Source organism: Callorhinus ursinus, unplaced genomic scaffold (genome assembly GCF_003265705.2).
Source record: "Callorhinus ursinus isolate GAN/ISIS: 27379988/994484 unplaced genomic scaffold, GSC_fseal_2.0 scaffold10, whole genome shotgun sequence".
Lineage (NCBI taxonomy): Eukaryota > Metazoa > Chordata > Mammalia > Carnivora > Otariidae > Callorhinus > Callorhinus ursinus.
In genome coordinates, this window is record NW_027397072.1 from 5,701,649 (window position 1) to 5,725,565 (window position 23,917).

At 42.6% G+C, this 23,917-nt stretch overlaps 1 non-coding gene across 1 annotated transcript; it reads left to right on the top strand.

Moving 5' to 3' along the window:
• The first annotated feature begins 1,192 nt into the window (after positions 1-1,192).
• On the top strand, positions 1,193-1,299 carry LOC112821367 (U6 spliceosomal RNA). The gene has a single exon (XR_003207421.1). It is a non-coding gene; the product is annotated as a U6 spliceosomal RNA (small nuclear RNA).
• Positions 1,300-23,917: the final 22,618 nt, after the last annotated feature.

Genomic DNA, 23,917 nt, shown 5'->3' on the forward strand with positions numbered 1-23,917 from the left:
ATATACTGAGCACCCCCACCATGTCGTGAACTACAGTCCAAGCTTCTGTGGAGAATATCTGATGTAACCCGCCCACACATCTAGCAAGGAGAGGTTTAATGTCTCCATTTCATTATAGTAAATAATATTTGGGTTATGCTGGACTGTAGGAAGGGAAAATGTACTAAAGCTCCTGTTCCTCAGTTCTTGCTACTTTATATTGATCTATTTCATGGGCTGCTCTCAAAGCTGGTTTCTTCAAGGGATGATGGACATGAACTACATCGTCTACTTCCCTTTTTCATCTAGAATGATGCACTCCCAGGCTAGAAGCCATAGTGGACTTTCTCTCATGTCAACATTGCTTTCATGCTTCTGAAACTTATTTACTCACCACGACTCAGTGAGACAATTATTGTTATCCTCAATTTACAAATGAGGCATCAAGAGAAAAGAATTAAAATGTTTATTAAAACCAAAGAAGGACACAAACTCATTCTAGTACACTGGAGGTCTCAAACTCATAGTCCTAAATTGGCCTAGTGACATATTATACTTGGACCACATGGTATCTTCTTTCATAAATTTAAATTAATTAAAAGCATGTAAAAATTAGTTTACACTTTAAAAGTCCAGATGCCTGTCTCTCTGACCAAATAACAGGTGCTCTAGCAACACTGGGCTCCATTTGCTCATGGCACAATCTGTTGATACTGATTAATTCCTGACCACTGTATTTCAGGGTGAGCTCTGCTCTTTATCAAACTTCATCTCCAGCCTGGTTTACTGACTCACAATATCTGTCAGGCTCCTGAAGGTATTTGCCTTTGCCTCAGAAAGCTTCAAGAAACACCATGCCTGTCAGTGGAACAGTCTGTGATATGGAAACAGTTGTCTTTAAGGGATGGTGACAAGGCCTCATTTAGTCAGATTTACTCATTTATGGCCCATGTCTCTCGAGCTCTGCATTCTGACATAGATTTCAAGGATCCAGCAGGTAATTATGGGGATCTAAGGATGGTTAAACATCAAAAATCAATTAATTATTACAAAACCACATAATCATTTCCATAGATTCAGAAAAAATAACTCGATAAAATTCAGCTCTCTTTCATGGAAAAAAATCCTCGAGAGTTGAACTGACAGTCTTAGCCTTTGCAATATGAAAAGAAAAAAAGAAGAGAAGAGAAGGTTACCAGGATTTAAGTAATAAGTGCTCACTTTGACAGCACATAGACTAAAATCGGAACAAGACAGAGAAGTTGAGCATGGCCCCTGAGCAAGGAGGACGCGCAAATTCACAAAGTATTACCTATTTTTTAAAAAAGATTTAAGTAAGAGATAAAATTGCTCTCAAATGAAAATGTAATATGTTTTTCATAGAAAATCCAATGTAATCTATAAACCATTGGTACTAATGAGCAACCTCATATATTCAATTCATTTATTTGACAAATACATATTCAGTGTGAGTGTGGCTATTCTTGGCATAGCAGACACAGCAGTGAGTAATACAGAAAGTCCTGCCCTTGAGGAGCTCATCTTTTAATTTAAAAATATTTACAATATGTCTCACGATGCCACACGTTCTAGAGAACAATAAAGCACAAGAGATTGATTGATGTATTCTTTTAAAAGTATGTGGTGATGAAGGAAGTCCTCAGTATTAAGATGACAACTGAGTAGAGCCCTGAAGGAAGTAAGAGATCTAGTGCCTAGCTGGGGGAGATCACTGCAGCCTGGGGGGACAGTGAGCACAAATGTTCTAAGTGAGAGCATGCTGGGCATGCTGGTAAGTGCAAGGAAGTGAGTGAAGCTGCATGAGCCAATGGGAGGGTGAGCCACGCAAGGTTGGGGAAGTAACATAGGGCCAGATGACAGAAGGCCTGTAGCTCCTGGAAAGATTCGGCTTTTACCCTGAGTGACATGGGGCTCCTGGAGGGTTTGAGGTAGAGTGTTGTCTTACAGGATCACCCTGTCTTCTCTGCTGAAACAGAGGGCAGTGAGTGCAGAAGCAAGGACATCAGTTAGGGGGTGACTTCAATAATCCGGGAGAGAAATGTCTGTGGCTTGGACCAGAAGTAATGCTGGAGGTGTGAGATATGAATAACTCCTGACTATTCTAAAGGAAGAGCTAACTGGCTTTGTAATAGACTCAGTGTGGTACCTGAGTTTTTAACGTATAACCTGGAAGAATAGAATTTCCATTAACTAAGATCCTGAAGACTGCAGAAAGGAGTAGGTTTGGAGGAGGTGGGGAATCAGGAACTTGATTTTGCACATATTCATTTTGAGATATTTAAGTGGTCAGCTTGGGCCAGGCATATGCTGTGGTGACAAACACAAATCTTAATGGTATAAATCACAAGTTTGTTTCTCACTGGGGCTATGCCCATTGTGGATTGGACAGTTCTCCGGGACAACTGCTTTTTATGCAACGACTTAGTGACATGGCTCTGCCTTTTCTACTCACAGTCTTCACACTCAATCCTGAAGGGAATGGTGGGATCGGAAAAGTGGGCAGGGTCCTTATACCGCCTCAGCTTGTGGATGTGCAGTCGATGCAGGGGTCTGCTACCCAGAATTCCCTGTGAGGTCTGAAGCATTCATTATCCCTACTGCTGGAGAGTTGGGTACCAATGGATCACCCTACGTGCCTCCCCATGGATTCTCTCCTATAAAGAGAGCCATCCAGCGCAGGGAAATGTCCTCTCCCTAAAGTGGCCCACTTCTGGTGACAGTTGACATGGGGAAACACAGGCAGCTCCTGACTCAATTTGGAACAACTCTGATGGTCCATCCCAGCTCCAGAAGCCCTCATAGGATCACCTAAGGTTCTGTTTTAATTGCATTGCAGTGAACTTTTCTCAATTCTCCTCCCCTCTTTCCCCTTACAGGTGACCTGAAGGTCTGGTCCCAATAACCTCCTGCACCAAATCTCTGTGACGCAGCTTCCCAGGAAAACCTAGCGCATGTAACGTATTTCTTATTTTCTCAATGAGTAGTCACATTCTCCCACCTCAATGAAAGTGTTACGAGGTAGCTACACTTGTGGTGAGCATAGCATAATGTACAAACCTGTCAAAATACTATAGTGTACACCTGAAACTGATGTAACATTGTGTGTCAACTATACTCAAAGATTCTTTTAGAAAAGCGTTTCGAGAAATACAGCATGTGTGCCTGGAAGAGAGATATCATTGGCGAGCACTCACAATATCCATCATATATTCCTTTATTTTTTAAAGATTTTATTTACTTATTTGACAGAGAGAGACACAGCGAGAGAGGGAACACAAGCAGGGGGAGTGGGAGAGGGAGAAGCAGGCTTCCCGCGGAGCAGGGAGCCCGACGTGGGGCTCGATCCCAGGACCGTGGGATCATGACCTGAGCCGAAGGCAGACGCTTAACGACTGAGCCACCCAGGTGCCCCTATCATAAATTCCTTATAGACATCTAAGAAGAGGTAGTAAGTGAACAAGTGGATATACAGAAGGTAGGCTTTGGGGCTTATGACCAGACTGGAGATAGTAATCTTGGGTGATATTTAAAGACTAATATCAGATAAGATCCCCTAATAATTAGGGCAGATAGAAAAGAGCAGAGGTGTGAGGACTGAGCTCTGGGCACATGAACATTTAGAAATCTAGGAGATGAGGAAGAACCAGGAGAGGAGACAGAGAAGTTGGAGATATGCCCGTGCTATGCCTTAGTTATTCCTTAGAAATTCTCACACTGTACACAAAGGAAGTATGTTCACAAATGGACACTGAACCATTTCTTTTTTTTCTATGGAATAATGGAAACAACCCAAATATCCATCAACACAAGAAAGGACAAATAATTTTAGCAAAATCATAAAATAGTATAGAATATAGCAGTTAGAATGGATGGAATCGAGTTGCATGCATTAATATGAATAAATCTCAAAAACTTAATGTTGAGCAAAAACAGCAGATTTCATTATCATACATATAATATGATACCATTTATATGAAGTTTATTTTTTTAAAGATTTATTTATTTGACAGACAGAGAGAGAGCACAAGCAGGGGAGTGGGAGAGGGAGCAGGGAGCCCAATGCAGGGCACGATCCCAGGACCCTGGGATCATGACCTGAGCTGAAGGCAGACGCTTCACCGACTGAGCCACCCAGGTGCCCCTGAAGTTTTAAACCATTCCAAACAATACCACGTATTGCTAATGGATACCCACCTGTCTAGTAACAGTATGTCGTGCACGTGGGCAGCTGTGAATTCTGCAGTAGGGGACAGAATGGGAGGAAGTTTGCACACTGACATGTATGTTATCCTCTGCGATTACTATGAGTGCCTGAAATGTTGTATATAAAACGATACCTTCCCATCTTGCTGTTATAAAGCACATAAAATAATACAATCAGGTTTTTAAAGTGTCTTTTGTAACAACCGGATGTAGAATCGCCGTCCATAGCTGGGAACTTTGATTTATTTGGTCATTGCTAAAGTATCACCACGATAATAGCAGGAGAGCTAATGACCATGATTATAATAGTATGCCACTGTTTTAGCCTACATTGTGACCAGAACCGTGCTACGCCTTTCTTAGGCATTCTTCTACTTAGTGTTCACCATGAGCCTAGGATAGAGACGATTATCACCCCTATGTTGCAGATGAGGAAACTGATGCCCGGAGAACATGAAGACACCGTGTCTCACAGCTAAGAAGTGGTAGAACCAGAATCCGGCCCATCTTAGTTTGACTCCAAATTAACGATGCTCGCATGCAGTGTTCCGCTGTCTTCTCTGCCCACTGTGAGGCTCAGAGCACATGTTCAGTTACTGCCTATAAATAGAAGTGAGCCAGAACTGGCAGGCTTGGAGAGGCCAGTAAGAACAGTGCTTATCTCGTGCCCGTCTTGCTTCTCTCCAATCCCAAGTGTTGAGCCACAGAGTGGCAATATGGACGTCACGCAGTCTTCTTTCCCAAGTCCCCAGGGTGATGAATCCATTCCTGTTCTGCTCTTCCCATGCTGCCTATTTCTTGGTAACAGAGGGTGTCACAATGCTCAGGCTTCCTCTTCTGGGGAAACGAATTTAATTCAATTGAACTGAATTTAAAATCACAGATGGGAATGACCTCCGGGAAATTCATTTCAATCCCCTCAATTTACAGACTCAAAGGAAGAGGCCAAAGAAGTTAGGAGGCTTCCTCGCGACGAGCAGCTGCCTCCATGACAGGAGCCCAGGGGTTCTGGACTCCATGGGCTCTGTAGAATCATCTGGTGAATTTTAAACAGTTCTGCTACCCTGGCCGCAGAGCCAGACCCTCTGAGTCAGTTGGTCTGTGGTGGGACTTGGCATTGGTGGCTGCTTCGTCTCTCCAGGTATTTTTGATGTGAAGCCATGGCTGGTAAGCCCTGTGTTTATGCTTCCTTACCCTGGCCGGCTCTCACACGTTCTTCTTTGATCTCGCTGGCCAGGAAGCTGTGACGGGGTTTGTGCTTCTCATTTTGCCAATAGCAAAGGGACAGTAAATGTAGTAGTGTTTGCTTTTCAAAACCTTTCTGAGGTCCACAGAAGATTCTGTCCTATACTTTTCGTCCACATACAGGTCTTCCATTATGACAGTTTCTTCTTTAGTGCATTTTGTTAAGAAGCAGAGAAAGTGATAAGGCACTATTTTTAGCAGCTACAAATGGATGGTATTTGAAAATTATGGCGGTTCAGAATTTTAAGGTTTGTATTTAGTTCTATTTCAGAAATATACACAAGTCTAACTCCAGTTACTATAATGTCTGTTTTATTGAAAGTGGGGTCATCAAACTTTTTCTGTAAAGGATAGAGTAAATATTTTATTGATGCCTGTGTTGCAACCACTCAACTCTCCCTTTGTAGCACGAATAACTTCCACAGATGAGACATAAAGCAGAGGGCGTGGTTATGTTCCAATAAAAGTTTATTTAGAAAAACAAGGGTGGGCTGAGTTGGCTCACCACCAACCTCTAAAGTATCAGATTGAAAGAGATAATGTCTGGTGATGGTCCAACTCTTACGAAAGCCAAAATATAATTAAAAAGCATTTCTTAGATCATGGAGGGTTCTGAAATTAAGAAAAAAATTCTCCAATGTTGTTTTAATATTGTACTCACATATCCAAAGTTTTGTAAGACCCCAGTAAGAAGAAACACAGTGTTTTTTCCAGTACCTTTTAAGTACCTTTGCATCTTTTGAGCACATCCTACCTTTAGTACAATTTATAAATGTTTCTCTTTTTCATCTTCATGAAAGGTTAAAAAAAAAAGAGCAGAAGTAGGCTGCTAAACACCAGAGCAGTCAAATAGTTACTTGGAAAATGGAAAGGCACTGAACACCAGTCATTTCAAGATTTCAATTTTATGATTGCTTCATTACAGAACATACATGCATAAAACTTTCAATAGACCTGCATCATCTGAACCATAGCTTTCGGTTTCAGCCCCAACCACTGCCACTTATGAAAGCCTGGCCTTGCTTGAATTAGGTCTTCGAACAAACCTAGGAAAGTAGTTGCTAGAACTAAGAGAATTCGTGGTGTGTTCTGAGCATTGCTCTGAGACGTTGGAAGGAAGGGAAATGCCTTCCACTTGCCACTCCTTCAGCTTCTAGACACCTATCTTAAATTCTGAGAGCATCTCAGGGCTACACAGGGCTCTTTAGGATAAGGTAGAGTCTTGGATTCCTGTTATTACTTGCCCCCGCAATCCAGCAATCATTACAACGACTATATTCACATTTATACCAGTAAAGGGCCACCAACAAAAGGCAAAGGAGCAGAGTCAGAACTACCCAGAAGGAATTATCAGGACACATCCCACATGACATGCAATGTTCAAGGCATGAAAAAGATTGCTCCAGAAAAACAAACTGAGGGTTCTAGAGGGGAGAGGGGTGGGGGGATGGGTTAGCCTGGTGATGGGTATTAAAGAGGGCACGTTCTGCGTGGAGCACTGGGTGTTATACACAAACAATGAATCATGGATCACTACATCAAGAACTAATGATGTAATGTATGGTGATTAACATAACAATAAAAATTATTAAAAAAAAAAGATTGCTCCAAAGTATATTACCTATACTTGAGCATCTGGGGGGAGCCAGCCACTGACTCACTCAACCTCCATAGACTAGAAGCAGATCAAAAACTGAAGCTGCTAAGTCATCTGGTGGGATCTGTGAACAGACCAGATCAGACTTCTGGATACTCTCCTGAGCAAGTGAGCAGACTTTTGCACTCTTGGCTGCATGTCTTGCCCTTGGCTCCTTGTCACTTCCGTTGACATCATGGCAATTTTCATATGTGTTTTCTCTTCTGGTTGTTTTTAACAAACAGAAGTTGAGGGATATTTATTTTCAGAGAAAAGTTGTTTTTATAATTTAATCCTTTCTTTCATCCTCTCAGTTAAGTGGTGGAAGTGCAAAATTAAATGAAGTGAAGCTATGGTTTGATCCACAGAGTAATGGGTAAGCCAGAGGATCTAGAGTTGTGCAAACTTGGGTTTTAATCTAGTTTTGTCACTTACTGAATATATGACTTTTGAAAATTAACTTAGTTCTTTAAGCCTTGGCTTCCTCTTCTAAAATATGGGAGTATTAGCACATAGCTCAAGATTGTTGTGTAGCAGTCAAGCAATATGGGTATGTGCTTTGGCCCCAGCACACAGTAGTTGCTCAGGGAATGAAGAGATAATGATGAGGGTGGTGACCATGGCAGGGACCTAGCTTTCGAAGAGGTGAAGTCATTCCGTGTAGCGTAAACGTGCAACGATAAGGAAAGGAGAGACTGGCAAAGACACAATCATTTCTGAGTCACTTTTTCATCAAATGGTTTCAGAATGTGGTTTAGGGTGACTTTCTCTAATCACAGACACAAGCATATTCAAAGTAAAGAATGTCAAAAAGCCTACCCTAAAGCTAAATATAGGTAATTGTGCTTCGCCTAACCTCACTGTTTGCTCACTTCCTCCCCATTCCAAAGTCACGGATTGTCAAGAATCAAATGTCAAATCAATTTATTGAATTCTCCGGCAGCAGGAGGAAGAAGTTTGATAATTTAGGTGTTGCTTTAGTCCCAGGAGGCCAACCAGATGGCCACGAACCCTTGGTTATAGCATTTATATCGCTTTTCACATCCCTGAGTGGGTCAGTCAACAACCCCAGAGAAATGAACCATACTCTGAAATAGCCACTTCCTGTGAACCGCACATTGTCCCATTTCTACGTCAGTGTTGCTGAGCACTAAGGTAACTATGTTGGTTTTAGAGGAAATCCTCTCTACTTCATGGCAGCAGAAAGGGTTTCATAATTAGTGGTATTTTCCAACAACAACCTTTATTCACTTATTCTTTTATTACACATTATTTGTGAGATTCTGCTATGTGCCAGATGCCCTGATAGGCATGAGGGAGGAGCTGGGAAATAGGCAGAGGTACACATTTCATACACCAGTACTAGGACCTGAGGAGCAGGGATAATGTAAGGAACATACGTGGCTCATTGTTTCAAAAGTTGGCTTTTAATACGTGGTAGGTCTATTCCTAGAGCAAGGAGTCTTTGACTCTCTAAGCTCTATCATCTACCCACCTTGACACAAAACAATAGGTGAGGGAAAGAGAAGGAATAATCTGAAAGTAAAGGGAATAATGTTCAGGTAGGATCGGGATTGAGAAAACACGCTGTCGGAATCTAGATATTAGAAAGAGAACCAGCATGGGGATACACATGTTACAGGATTCCTCTTGTGTCTTCTCCCTGGAATGAAAGTTCTTCTGGACAAGGGATTAATTGCACAATCATTGTTGAGGAGAGGGGCTGAAAGCAGACTGGAGAGTCGGTAGTGTGGCATGTCCTCTCACCAAACTTTCAGCTTAGCTCCATGGGCACACCTAAGTGCAAGGGATCCTAGTAAATGTAGTCTGAGTGTGTGTGTGTATAAATGGAATCATACCATATACATATTTTCCTGCCAATTCTTCTTACCACATTAGCCCATACAGATCATTATTTGTATTGGCTGCACAGTGTTCTAATGGAAGAATGTTCTGTTTTATTTAACCAGTCTGTATGGTCTTATCCAACTTTCAAAACAATGAAATCTTGCTTATTCATTCTATATAATGACATGTTTTCAATATTTGAGTTTTGTGGGTAATTGAGCCTTTTATCATACGAAGCACCATTTTTTTGGTCAAGATTCTACGCAACTTTTGCATGAAGCTCTTTCTAAATGTATTACACAGTTAGAGGTCTTCTTAGAAATTGCCCACGGTGGGGCGCCTGGGTGGCTCAGTCGTTAAGCGTCTGCCTTCGGCTCAGGTCATGATCCCAGGGTCCTGGGATTGAGCCCCACATCGGGCTCCCTGCTCCGCGGCGAAGCCTGCTTCTCCCTCTCCCACTCCCCCTGCTTGTGTTCCCTCTTTCACTGTGTCTGTCTCTGTCAAATAAATAAATAAAATCTTTAAAAAAAAAATTGTCCACGAAACAGAACCGATTTTACTTTGCACTGTGGCAGAGAGAGTGGAGCTTCCCAAGCACCATGTTTGTTTCCCGTATTCCTGTCTCTTTGATGAGTTAGTTCTTGCCTCTGGGCTGTGGATATTAGAATGAACACTAATTCTGGGCCAAAATACAAACCACCGGATGCAGACTTCAAGCACTCTTCCCCAACATGGTGAGCAAGGAGGCATCAGGTTGAGGTGGCGGAAGCACTAGATAAAAGCAACAAGAATTGTTGAATTACTGGGGAACCTGGGTGGCTCATTCGTTAAGCATCTGCCTTTGGCTCAAGTCATGATCCCAGGGCCCTGGGATCGAGTCCCGCATCAGGCTTCCTGCTCAGCAGGAGGCCTGCTTCTCCCTCTCCCTCTGCTCCTGCTTGTGTTCCTGCTCTCGTTCTGTCAAATAAATAAATAAAATACTTAAAAAATTGTTGAATTACTTTGTGGAGGAAAACTGCCCTAGGGAACTGCCAACTTCCAGCAAATATTCATGACTGAGAAGTGCAAACCTTTAGTTAACCTCTTAAGACAAAGGGGCTGTTACTATAGCATATTCTATTCTAACTAATCAAATGTCCATGCAATATTATTTAAAATGTTAATTATATTACTTTACATTATTAATTAATATGAGTTTACATTTCTACAGGGCCTTAGAGCTTGCATAAGGCTTTCCTAATCATTAGCTCACGTAACTTGTACAACAATATCATTGTGGGTGCAGATACTTTTGAGATGCGTTCTACGATTTTACTCAACATTTATGAATTGATAGCATTTTACTTTCTGAGCTAGCATATCTTCTCTTTGTGGGATGTTCACGCTTGCGCCTATATGTTTTGCCCTATTGCTGCTTTTCAGGCCCTCTTATGCGATTTTAGTAGGCAAGATCTAAATTTAGTTTTATTTGTCAGAGTAAATTGTCTCAGAATGAGAACCCCAGAATCTCCCTTCTGAGCAAGCTATTTAATATCTAACTCTTAACACACAGAATGTGCAGTCTTTATTTTCCATTAGAAATATCCCTTCCAGGGTAATCCCATCCTCTTGGTTTTAAGAGTGGTTCTGTGGCAATCCTTGGCTTCTCTAGGTTTTCCTTGACTTAATCTGTCTTTCTTTTCCTCGCCTTCTACCTACACAGCACTTAGCTCTGACTTGATGACCATAGGGAAATTATAAATTCCAACAGGCAGGTGACTGAGTTGATATTGAGGATCCTGTACCCTAGTCCCGCCTGCTGATAGCCCCTGTCCAATTCAGCAGAAGGCCGGTCATGGTCTACTTTCCACTCATTTCTTTAGTAAATTTATAGAACTAAGTTGATTGCCAACTAAGATGTCTCTGTATACCAAATTATCTGGTTATAATCAATACTCATAGCCTTGGAGGGCTGAGAATCTGTTCAAGTCTTATAATCAAGTACCAAAAAAATTAATAGTTTACATCCAGTATATATTATGAGCTGCTCTACATGCCATGTACCTTAATACATCACCTCACTAAACAAATTTTCTTATTACTCTCGTTTCATACATGAGGAACTGAGGCTTGCAGAGGAGAGGAGCATGTTCAAGGTTATTCGGGGAGTAAGGAGTGAAACAGACAGTCAAATCTCAGTATGTTTGATTCCAGAGCCTCAGCACTTTAGCCTTATACTCTGCTGTAAGCAAATACAGCAGAATGGCTGCTACATAGGCCCTCGGGATGTTGTTAAAATTCACAATTCTCATCAGAAGCCAGGTCATGTTTCCTGCCGTTTTCCTGGAGCCTCTTTTGTACAGGCATTGGTGGTCTCTCCTTACATGACTTGCCACTGGTCCAGCAGTCCCTAAGCATCAGGGACCTCTGCAGCTGACCGCCTGACTCGCCACCCTTTTGGAGATTCAGCTGGTCAGGAAAGTACGATCCCACGTGGATTTAGCTTATTATCCACACACAACAGGCAGCACGAGCCCCACGCCTGCGTCTATTCCACTTGTCCCGCAAGGCTTGTGGGGTCACGCGGAGGTCGGCCCCGGGGCACGCTGTGCACACCTGGGTCTGTGTCACAGCTAAGAAACACTGAGTGCAGGAAATCTCAGTCGTGGAAAGCGGCTTCTTGCAAACCTGCCCAACTTTGCCCCTGAGGGACATATTAGCTTTATTATCCTGCTCAGAAAACAAGTGTGCCTTTTGCCCTGGAGAGAGACACTCACTTCCATGGCTGCTACGTAAATGTTTTTGGAGACAGGGTCTGAGATGCGTGGAGATGCCGTGAAGAACTGATGCCTGATAACTTAAAGGACAAAATGTGCCCAGAAGCACACTATTCTCATGTATGTGTCCCTCTGCTGGGGACACATAAGCATCGGCATGGATCAAGCTTCCCTCCTCAGCCGGGAATGATGGTACGATATGGAGCATGAGCGGGGATGTTAAGTCCCCACAAGTCCTCCAGAATGATTGTCTTCTGGAGCATCTGGTCTGAGTGTAAATTGGTATAATCCATTTGGAAAATATTTTGTAATATGAACAAAGAGACAGAAGTGTCTTGATACACACTGAGCAGAAATTCCAGGTCTAGGAATCAATCCCACATGAATAATCCAAAATACAGGAAAAATTTACATAAATAGATTATTTATAATAACAGAATGGTGATCATAATCTAAGGAATAGGAGGATAGATAAATTATGGTGCATTTGTAGATGAAATATTATCTTTTTATTTAAAATGATGGTTATAGAATTCTACTAATAAGAAAAATATCTATGATGTAATGTTATGGGAAAATTAAGGTTAAAACTAGGTACGTAATATGTGGTGAAATGCCCACTCATAAGGGAAAAAAGAAGAAAATCCACTGAAGACTTGCTAAGCACTCGTGGAATTAGACTAGTAGAAGCAAGAATGATTTTTTTTTCTCTTCACTATTCCCAAAAATTTTAAACACATGTTTAGATTTTTTAAATGGCAAATATGTATAAGCTTAAAAAGAGTATAATGATGTATTAATGTTATCAATTAAACATTAATCTATAGATTTAAATCAGAAAAAATCAAGTATCAAGCATTTTTATTCTTTTTAATGTTAAGTCCTTTCATTGGTTAAGTTTATTGATTAGAATCTCTTCCTTAAGACCATTTGTCTCCCGAGCACGAATGGCGTCCGGGCAGACCACCTGCCCCTTCATGGGACAGGGCTCGACTTTCCTTTCCCTGGATTCCTCCCTTAATCTAGAAGAACCCCCCAAGGATAAAATGCTATGCTTACAAATACATTAGGGCCCTTACACATTAAGATTGGCTCCTACTCAACTCTCTGGATCCACCCACAATTAAGCACTTCCTACTTTCCTCCCATCCCCATTACTACATCATACCCTGAAATGGACCTACTGGGATTCTTTAAACTCCTAGAATGTTCCAGGCTCTTTGCCTCCAGACCTTCCCACCTGCTATATGGTCTGCCTGGAGCTCTGCCCTCCCAACTCACTTTCACCAAACTAAGTCCCACTAATGATTAAAATCATTTTCTCTAAGAAGCCTACAGCAGCAGCCCCTAAGTCTAGATCTGATGCCCTGCTCAGTTCCCTTAGCACTCCTCACCCTTTGTGTGCTGACAAATGCTTTCGAGAGGCCAGGAGATTTGCACTGGAGACTCCAAAATTTGATTCAAGAGGTAACAATTAGCACCCATACATCACTTCAAATTGCTGAGACTAGGGAAGGTAGTTTGAGAATCTGGCTTCTATTGTTTTGTGATTTCATAAAAGCCCTGTTTATTTCCTACGTAAAATTTTTCTAAGGGAAGTCTTGATCTTGGATGCTGCAGTGTCAGTACTTCACATTGAGTGCGTTGTGTGCGGAGCCCCCAAAACATGAGGACAGAGTGCTCACACATGGAGTTTTCGGGGGTAAAAGAATAGTATAAATCAAAGACGCATCTGGTGGTTCCCATGTGAAAGGAATTAGATCTGTTACTTTCTTAACATGAGACATACAGTTACCAGCTATGCACTTGCTTTCCTTTCTATTTAAATCACTTTACTGTAATGAGTTTCAATTTCCGATCTAAGTTATTGTCTCATACTACTTAGGTAAACTTTCTTATTTTACATTTTCTTTTTCTTAGAAATAAACTTCTCGCAATATCAAGTGTTAAATTAGCTCAACTTCTAGCTGAGGTGATCAGGGTTTTGGCAAATCCCTGAAGTATTTATTTAAAACTATTAAAAAAATCCACCGTGGGATGTCTGGGTGGCTCAGTCGGTTAAACGGTAAACTGTCTGCCTTTGGCTCAGGTCATGATCTCAGGGTCCTGAGATCCAGCCCTGCATCAGGCTCCCTGCTCAGTGAGGAGTCTGCTCCCCCCGCCCCCGTCCTCCTTCTGCCCCTCCCCCACCCCCTGCTCCTGTGTCCTCTCAAATAAATAAAATATTAAAAAAAAAAAAATCCACCCTGAAGTTACAACTCTGAGTGAACAGAACGAATGAATTCCCTGAGTGAACTGTTACTCACAGGACTCTAGGACTTCTCCAGCATTGGTGATTCACTGCCTGAGGGGTGGGAAGGAAGGAAACACTTGCTTTCTTATCTAAGTGTCATGACCCTTCCCATATCCTGACTTCCTCCTTCACTTGGCTGAGGATTTCTGACCCTTTCCAGAGGGAATACCTCGTATCTTACAGATAAACTGGATTGAACAAGATATAATATAAATCTATTTCCAAATGGAGAATTAGGTGAAATCATTGATAGTTTAAAACATATTTTAGATGAATTCTATTATATCGATAAAGATTACCTAAAGTTTTTCTCCAGACTAAAATATCTGCAGAGACATCTGAGATTATAAAAAAGATAGACACTTAAAAAAAAACTTTTGTGTTGGAGATTTTTTTAAAAGATTTATCTATTTATTTGAGCGGGTGAGGGGCCGAGGGGGAGGAAGAGAGAGCCCCAAGCGGACTCCCTGCTGAGTGCAAAGCCCAATGGGGAGCTACATCCCATGACCCCGAGATCACGACACGAGCCGAAACCAAGAGTTGGATGCTCAACTGACTGAGTCATTCAGGCACCTCTGTGACGGAGATTTTTAAAAGATTTTTTTGTTTTTTATTTCATATCACCATTTATTATTTTTTTTTTCAAAGATCAATATTACCCATTACCATGGGCTCCTACCCACTCTTTGGAATTTTCAAGGAACTCAGCTGGGAGGTTTTCAGGACTTAACATCTTATCCAACTGACAAGTTCACCTGCTACACAACATCCTCAGACCTGGCAAGCCCAGGGATACATAGTTTTCACTTTGAACCCATTTTCTTAATAAAGAAATAAGTTGTGGGGCTGCCCTTATTGTCAAAGTCGAGAACTACAATCCTACTAGTGGAAATGGAAGATTTTTGTTGCCTGCTCTTGTAGAGTCCTGACTGTTATGCACAAAAGAAACATTTCCAAGCTCTTAGGTGTTTAATGCTAGAAACCAGGTGGGGATTATAAAGGAAAAGAGCCACAAAGCTGCTAATATTTTTGACCAATATAGTGACTATATTGCAATCCCCAAGGGATTATCTGCAAATGTGTATCTGAGCTAGAGATACTCTAAGGCTAGTCACACAGGGTACATCAATGGCTATTTCATCAGAGAAAGCCTGGCCACTGGATATCAGAGGGAACTGTATTCTGCCTGCCGTCTTCCCTGCCCATAGCTGAGAAAGGGCAGGAAGGGCTTTTGCTCACATGAGTGATCTGAGCTGAAGAAGCTAAGCTGCCTTCTAGAATAGAATCCATATTGGCATGTCAGTCATTTCTGTGTGTGTGTTTTCTTTTTGGTGCATTTTCTCCCTTCTGAAGAAACTTGCCATGCGGTATTTAAGGTGACCTAACTCTCAACAAGAACATTCAGTGTGGTTTATCTTTCCACCCACGTGCAACTCGCCTTGCAGACTTGACAGGGATAGATCAGCCCGGTGGAGGAGCAAACAAAAAACCAAAAATACCCTCCTCGAAAAAATACCCCACGGTGTGAAACTCTTTCTGAGAAAGAGTGGCCTGTTTCCTTAAAGTAGAAAAAAAATAACAAAAATAGATTTTTCTTGAGACTCTTGTTTACTCAGATGATACCAATTCTGTTTCTAGCACAACACGACTGTAGTTGCTACCCAGAGATTTTTAGAAAGTCAGATGGATGCGAATGCAGTGGAGTTTTGCCGTGAGTGAGTTGTGCTTCTCACATCTCTTATTAGAAGGTAAATGCATAATTATATGGCACGCTCATATAAGAGCAATAAACTTTATGGGAGTATTTATGAAACAGTCTGTTTACATCAGTGGTGTTATACAAGTAACAAGTAATAATAACATTGTGAAGAAAATGAGCTCCTTAGATGCATAACATTTAATATGTAGCCCTGTATAATTAATATCCTGGCAATTTAATGTGTTACTCATTTTCTTTTTTCCCTCCCCTTTACTAGGAAGAAAGAAACAGAATTTGTTTAATTTAATACAGCATTTTCACGGTAGCATAGAGCCGAAATGTTATCATGCTAAATTAATCCGATTTCCTATCCCATAACCTTGAAACTGGGCAGGTTTCTTAACCTACAGTATGCCCACTTAGATGATTTGTAAATATTGTTACTTCTTCATCGCTGTCGCTTTATCTCCCATCCTGCTAGACACCCTCCAATGCACAGGCCAGCCTCCACAACAAAGACTTACTTAGCTCAACATGTCAATAGTGCTGAGGTGGAGAAATCCTGAATGAACTCATTGATCTTTAAAACCACCCTCCAAGGTAGGGATTCTTAGTCTCATTCTGAACATATAAAAACCTTGTGCAGGGAGGAACCAAGAGATTCATCCAAGATAAAATTGCACAGCATGAAGTAGAGGGTTTGGGCCTTTTGAACCCGGGTCTTCGGGTCTAAGCCCCTGTGCACCTGCCTCAGGTCTTTTGTTTCATGAGTCCCGCTTGCACTAAGAACTTGCCATTGGTTGCAGCAGGCAATATGTGTGCTGTTACAAAAGTGTGTGTGTGTGTGTGGGCATGCTCACGTGTGCACACACATGTATTTTCCCGACACTCAGAAATTGGTTCCTGGGAGGGCAGACAGGTCTTATTAAAGGCAAAACTGAAGAAAGCCACATCCATCTCTGGCCCTGCCCTCCCAATGTCCAGGATGAGGTCGCCCCCTAGAGAGGCCATCCCATATTGGCTCATTTCCTGGCCAGCTTACTTAGTCCCACCCAGGAGCGGATGGAAAATATAGGCCGGGGCCGTCTCCACCTCAGCTAATCAGGGAGCCTCAGACAAGGCCACGCGCTCGTGAGCTCGTGGGAACGACTTCCTGGGCCTCTTCAAGTAATAACAATAATGTTATAATAACTATGAGGAGGTTTTCATTTTGCCAAAACAGCCTCCAGAGCTCCTGCAAACGCACACTTGTCCAAGCTGCCCAAAGCCAGGGCTGCGGAGGACAGTGCTACACACTGGAATAGCTTGCGACGAGCCACCTTCCCCTGGAGACAAAAGGAGATAGAGCTGGTTGCGTGCTCGTCCTGTGGTCTACAATAATGTGGCCCTCTCCTCTGTCAGCACCACCCATGGTAATAATGCTCTTGCCTTTTCATGGAGCATTACGTTACCGGAACACACAGAGAAAGGGCCCTTCCTCTTCACGATTTAGCTGTCACTGTCACCACTTAATAAACAGTTAAAAGGCAGTGACTCAGACTGCAGGTGCCAGTTTGGCCTGCTGATTGTCAAATGGACCCATCCCAGCTAATTTAGGTCCTCAACGGCCCCACTCAGGATGCCTAAAGGCAGGCCCGGTGCCAACGCGCCCTGGCAAGTTCCAGGAGTGAGGAGGGCAGGAAAAGCCCGTGAGAAGCGGGGCTGGGCTTAGTGGCATCCAGGTGTAAGTGACGTGGGAGGGGGTCTCAGGCAGGGGGAGCCTCATGGGTCCGGAATCAGTAGGTGATTTATGCTTGATACTCTGAACACATAGCAGTGTCCTTTCTCCTACAACCTCTGGGGGCAGAACACCAGGCTCTACCATGTGAGCTGTCGAACTTGGCAGGCAAGTCTCTCCACACCTGCTGGGAAGACAAGACAGCCTCTCGGCACCCCCACCGGTTCTCCCTGGATTGCATCATACTGTGTATCCACTGGCTGGGTGGTCCAATCATCACTCAGTATGAGGGGCTGTTTCGCTCATGCAGTTACTTAGGTTCCTCAAGCAACCTTCATATGTGGCTCTGGGCCACACTCTCCCATCCCTAGTGGTTCATTAAGGGTACCAGGGTGTGGTGATGGGCATCTGCTGGTGATTTTATGAATGTTAATGAACCTAACAAGAACCATTCTACAGCCCAACGACAAAACCCACCAAGTGCCCACGACGTACCAGGGACTGTGTGTGGCTCTGGGGACACTCTGGGGACAGGTATCATCCTTGAGCTCAGGATGTTCCGAGGAAATAACCCATTGCACATAATAGCAAGATGCTATATGTGAAGCTTTAAGAGAGGAATAATGTCCATCACCGAAAACTTGGAACAGATTTGGAGTTGGTAGCAGAGAACATGAACCACAAATTGTACATGACTTAAAAACTTTAAGACTCTGATTAGCAGGGGTTCCTGGGTGGCTCAGTCGGTTAAGCGTCTTGCCTTTGGCTGAGGTCATGATCCCAGGGTCCTGGGACCGAGCCCCCCATCAGGCTCCCTGCTTGGTGGGGAGTCTGCTTCTCCCTCTCCCACTCCCCCTGCTTGTGTTCCCTCTTTCGCTGTGTCGCTCTCTGTCAAATAAATAAATAAAATCCTAAAAAAAAAAAAAAAAGTCTCTGATTAGCCAACAGATGTCCTTGGTGAGGAAGATTTTGTAAGCACTGCGCTTATCACCTCCATTCCCAGGCTTTGCTTCCATGCCTTTATCTTAATGTTGTGTTTATAATTCTGGTTATTCATTTTTCCAGCTTATTTTAGGTCACAACATTACCCTGGCACTTGGGTTTCCCACATGCCCTATAATACGATATTCTTTAGACCCAGCTCAAGGGTGGTCTCCTCCTGGAAGCGTCCTCCTGCATCCTCCAGGCTCATGTAGTCTACACAGAAAGACCACACATTCCTACTTGTACATTTTTTTAAAGGATTGATTGATTGACTGACTGATTGATTTGAGAGAGAGAGAGAGAGAGAGAGCATAACAGAGGGAGAGGGACAAGCAGACTCCCTGCTGAGTGCAGAGCCTGACACTGAGCTGGATCTCAAGACCCTGAGATCATGACCTGAGCCAATATCAAGAGTTGATGCTTAACTGACTGAGCCACCCAGGCACCTCTTACTTGCACCTTTTTAAGGCACACATTGCTTTGTATCTTTTATTATGTTATAAGAATTAGGCTTATTGTTGAACAAACTGTTTCATCCAGTTCATAGTATAATCAATCATCGAAGAATATTTACATCCAGAGAAACGACAAACAAGTAGAAGTGAGTATTTGGATCCATCTTCAGTGAGATCTAAAGCTTTCCATTATCTCCATACCCCTCCTGCCCTTCCTCCACCCCCACCCCGTTAACACCCCCTCACCCTGTGCTGCCCTAGCATCCTGAAGATGCACCTGTGAGAGCCCTTTCCACACTACAGCTTATGTTCTTGTGCTTCCCCCTCTCTGATGAGACTTGGGTCCTAAAGAACAGGGACTGAATCTTGTTTACTCAACACCTTACATGGGTCTGAATAAATAGGAGAAACTTAGTTTTTGTGTGGAACTTAACTGCACGTGGTATCTGTTAATCATTTGGGCAAGAGCTCAGAGGAGTCAGCACACAATTCTTTGCTTGTAAGCTTGGGTCATTCTGCAGTTTTGTTATACAGGAAAGCAGTGAGTGATTCCAAAACAATCTAACCCAAATGAACCTTAATAAAGGTTCAAATTATACATTGACACTGGAACCTTCTTATCACGAGTAGATTTGGCCTGTACGTGGACTTTGTTTTTAACTCAAACCTATGCCATCAAGGCTTTAACTTGAACTGTCTCTCATTTTGGTACAGAAAACCCAACTCTTGGGCTGGGTAAATGGGTAAGCAGCATTTGAGGAAGTTAGTGTTAAAAGTAATCCATACGTGATGCCTCCAGGCTCCGAAGCCCCGTCCTGTTTGGTTAGATCCTGGGACAGCTGTGTTCAGGGTCTGTATTCTTGAGCCCTACCGAAACCATCTTCCCTGAGTTACCTCTGAAATTCATGACCTCTACTTATTGAAGACGATTTTTGTAAATAATCACCACAGAGAAGACATTTTTGTCTGTTGTATAAAATTTTCAGGATAGATGTTACCCTGGTAGCCAAGGTGGGCAGAATAACATAATGACTTAGGAACAACGGATCAGAGTTGTGATGACCGTTCGCGGTCATGTACACACTGACTAGCACTGAATGAACTTGAGACAAGGCACATAACCTCTCTAAGCTTCAATGTCTTTTTCATTACAAGATGGTAATCAGAATTACCTCTGTTATTATGAAGACCAAGTGAAAATAAGGTATGATACTCTGTAGGGCCAGAGTGAGTTAAAAATAAATTTTTATTATGCTTTTGTTCAGTGCCAATGTACATTATCTTTCTAGTCACTATTTAGTAGCAGATAATAAAGTAAAATTTTAAAAATGCCAATTTTCTTTCTTCTAGCTGTAATGAAGCACACAGTTAACATTTCATTCTTAGTCATAGTAACTATGCGAATCTGAATGTTAGTGACATGGATTTTTCTCTTGCTCTCACATTATTTTTGTTTTTATTTTACATTTAGATCTTGAAGTTAATGTTTTATCTAGACAACACATTTTGGAAGTAGGTGTAAGGCATATTCTAGAAGTAAGTAAGCACATAATTTTTTTATTTATATAAACAAAATATAGGCTTCTTATCATATAGGTCTTAAAATACTGTTAAGGTAGGAAAATACACACAAAGTAAAAGTAACACACACACACACACACACACAAACATATGCACATGCACGCACACACATGCAAAGTGGTGTGCTGGTAAATGTAACAGCTGGCTCTCCAAAAACAAAAAAAAAAACACCCCTCTTTTGTAGGGTTTGTCAATGTCCATGGTACAAACACTACTACAATAGCTAATTCAAGCTACCAATCGTTTCAGAGCAATTTCTGTGGCCTGAATCAGCTCCAGCAGATAGACGCTAAATTGGAATCAAAATGGGAACTAAATTTAGAAAAGAGAAGCCCCATGTCTGTGGACCTAAATAGTTGGGGAGGTCTCAGGGAACACAGATAACCTGAACTAGGTCTGAAAAGATTCAAAACCTTTGGAAAAAAACAAGAACAGGTGAGCCGAAGGCAGACGCTTAACCGAATGAGCCACCCAGGCACCCCAAAACAAGAACAGGTGAAAAAGCTCTAGCATCTATGTGTAGCCAGCTCATTCATTCATCGTGCATTCATTCATCTATTTATTTAGTCAAATATTTTTGAGTTATATAACTGGATGCCTGACATTCATTATAAGGTTTAAATACAAGTAATTACAACTGCTGAAGGGACAGGGAGTCAGAGATATATACTAAAATAAGGTGTGGACACAGTGCTAGAACTATAAACATGGGATCACTGCAGGGAGCACTTAACCCAGATGGGAAGGCAAAGTCAGGGAAGGCTTCCTGGAGGCTGTGACTGGGTTTCAAGATTGAAGAGATCTCACCAGGCCAAGGCAGGTGAGAGAAGGGAATTCCAGCTGGAGAGTGTTTGAGTGAAATAAAGAGGGGAAGGAGCATGGAGTGTCGAAAGCTACGAGCAGATCCATGCTTGGGGGTGGGGGTGGGGGACCTGCAAGGGGACAGGCAGGAGGAAGAAATTGGCTAGGCACTGGGCTGATGTGGATTCTGAAAGACCTGGTGGTCCTCTTAAGAAGCAGTGAGTTTCTGCTAAAGCCTTGGTGCACCTCTGTTGGATCTGAGCAGATGATCAGAACTGCCGTTGAGATAGGTCATGGGCACAAACGTGCTGTTTGTGTCAGTTCTGAATGGCTAAGAGCAGGGCAGTGAGAATCCCCTTAAAGGCCCATTGTCACCGTCCAGGTAATATCTGATGATTGCATAAACAAAGGCAATAGAATGTCAGATGGAGAAGAATCTATTACGGATTTTGAGCAGTTCATAACTTGTCCTTCAGTTTGACCTTTTTACTCGGCTTCGATTATAAGCCAAGCAACATTGTTATCTGTAAACTGAGGTTTAAATTTTCCTTTTTCATTAGTTAGCTAATTCTGAACTGTTTATTTTATTAAATGCCTGTTTGCTCATGCACTAGACTGTCTCACAGATGCACTAACTTAGAAGACACTGTGTGTGTGTTAATTTATTTCTGATAGAACATGATACTTATTTTTCAATTTTCCTCTTTTACGTTAAATAAACACACTTATCACTAGATTAGTTTTTGTGTCAGTCGAATAAAAGAATAATTAAAAATTCCCTCAAATGATTATTAATCTTCATTGGGGAGTGACTCCTATAGCTTGATGAGTAGAAGAAAGGCGAGGTTAATTATAAAATTACTTCAGCTCTAGAAAACTTAAGATGTCTGGAGCTTAGAAGTATGAAAAGTAGCCCTTCTGAAGCCCTGTGGATTTTTCTGTCTCTGCAAATACAACAGAGGGACTGAGATCCAAAATACCTGACAGACAAAATTTAAAAAAGATCACTGTTACTAGGGTCTCAACAGGAAAATAATATAATTTTAAAAAAATGTCTTAGCAAAGCCATATCTCTGGGTTAATTTTACTCCTAGAAGTTCCTGAAAACAATGTATTGCCTTTGCATAAACATTGTGTTTAAATTTTAAATTAAAATATATTTAAAGAATATTGAAAACACTTGAGTGTCATTAGGGTTTGCATTTAATATATGATAATTAGAGGGGCGGAGCAAGATGGCGGAGGAGTAGGAGACCTGGATTTCATCTGGTCTCAGGAATTCAGCTGAATAGGGATCAAACCACTCTGAACACCTACGAACTCAACAGGAGATCGAAGAGGAGAGTAGCAACAACTCTCTGAACAGAGAAGCGACCACTTACTGGAAGGTAGGACGTGCGGAGAAGTGAATCCGAGGCGATGTTCGGGAGGATAGACGGCGGGGCAGGGGGCCTCCGTCGGCCGCTTCTGGCAAGTGCTAGAGCCGCGGAGCACAAAATCGGACCTTTTAGAAGTCGGCTCCGCGGAGGGACGTCGCTCCAGTGGCTAAGCGGGAGGTGGAACCCTCACGGGACAGTGTGGTCTCAGGACCCTCGGGGTCACAGAAAGACCGGGGGTGCCTGAGTGCAGCAGAGCTCCCAGGGATCGGAGCGGGGAAGCCGGCTGCAGAGACGGAGCCGAGGCGCGGGCTCTTAGCTCGGGGTTGCCATAGACTGTGATCCACGGCCCAGTCGGGCCACTGCTCCTCCAGCAGGGACCCAACAAGCGGCAGATCCGGGGAGACTCCCCTTCCTTCCCGGGGAGGAGCGGCGAGGGAGCGCACCGCAGGGATCTGCTGGGTTTGGAGACTCCACACGGGGTCGGGTGCCAGACATAGAAACGCTCGGTCACAGGCCGGGTGAGCACGGAGTGCGGCCGGAGACCGGGGACACGGGAGTGACTGCTTTTCTCTGGGGGTGCACTGAGGAGCGGGGCCCCGAGTTCTCAGCTCCTCCGGGTGGAGATTGGGAGGCCACCATTTTAGCCCTGGTCCTCCAAAGCTGTACCGAGAGCTTGCAGGGAACAAAAGCTCCTGAGAGCAAACCCGAGCAGCTGGCTTAGCCCGGACCGACAAGGGCGGGGCAATTCAGCCTCCGGCAAAGACATTTGGGAACCACGGCAACAGGCCCCTCCCCCAGAAGATCAGCACGAACAGCCAGCAAGCCAAGACCAAGTTTACCGATCAAGGAGAACGGGAGAACTCCAGCGCTAGGGGAATACTGCACATAGAATTCATGGCTTTTTTTTTTTACCATGATTCATTAGTTCATCAAAGTTAATTTTTGTTAACTGTTTTTTTTTCTTTTTCCCTTTTTCAACCAACATCTTATCAATCTCCTTTTTTTAAAAAAAAATTAAATTATTTTTCATTTTTAGAGTTATATTTTATCCCTTCATAGTAGTTACCCTTATTTTTGGCGTATATATATATAAGTTGTTCTCTCTTTAAAATTTTGAGATACAGTTTCTTCTAACATATCAAAATATATCCTAAATCACTAGTGTATGGCTCTGTTCTAGTCTCCTGCCTGATCACATTCTCTCCCTTTTTTCTTTTTTTTTTTAAATCTTTCTTTTTTCAAACAACTTCTTACCTTATCAAGTCCTTTTATAAAATCTTTTATAATTTTCATCTTTACAGTCATCTTCTATCCCTTCAT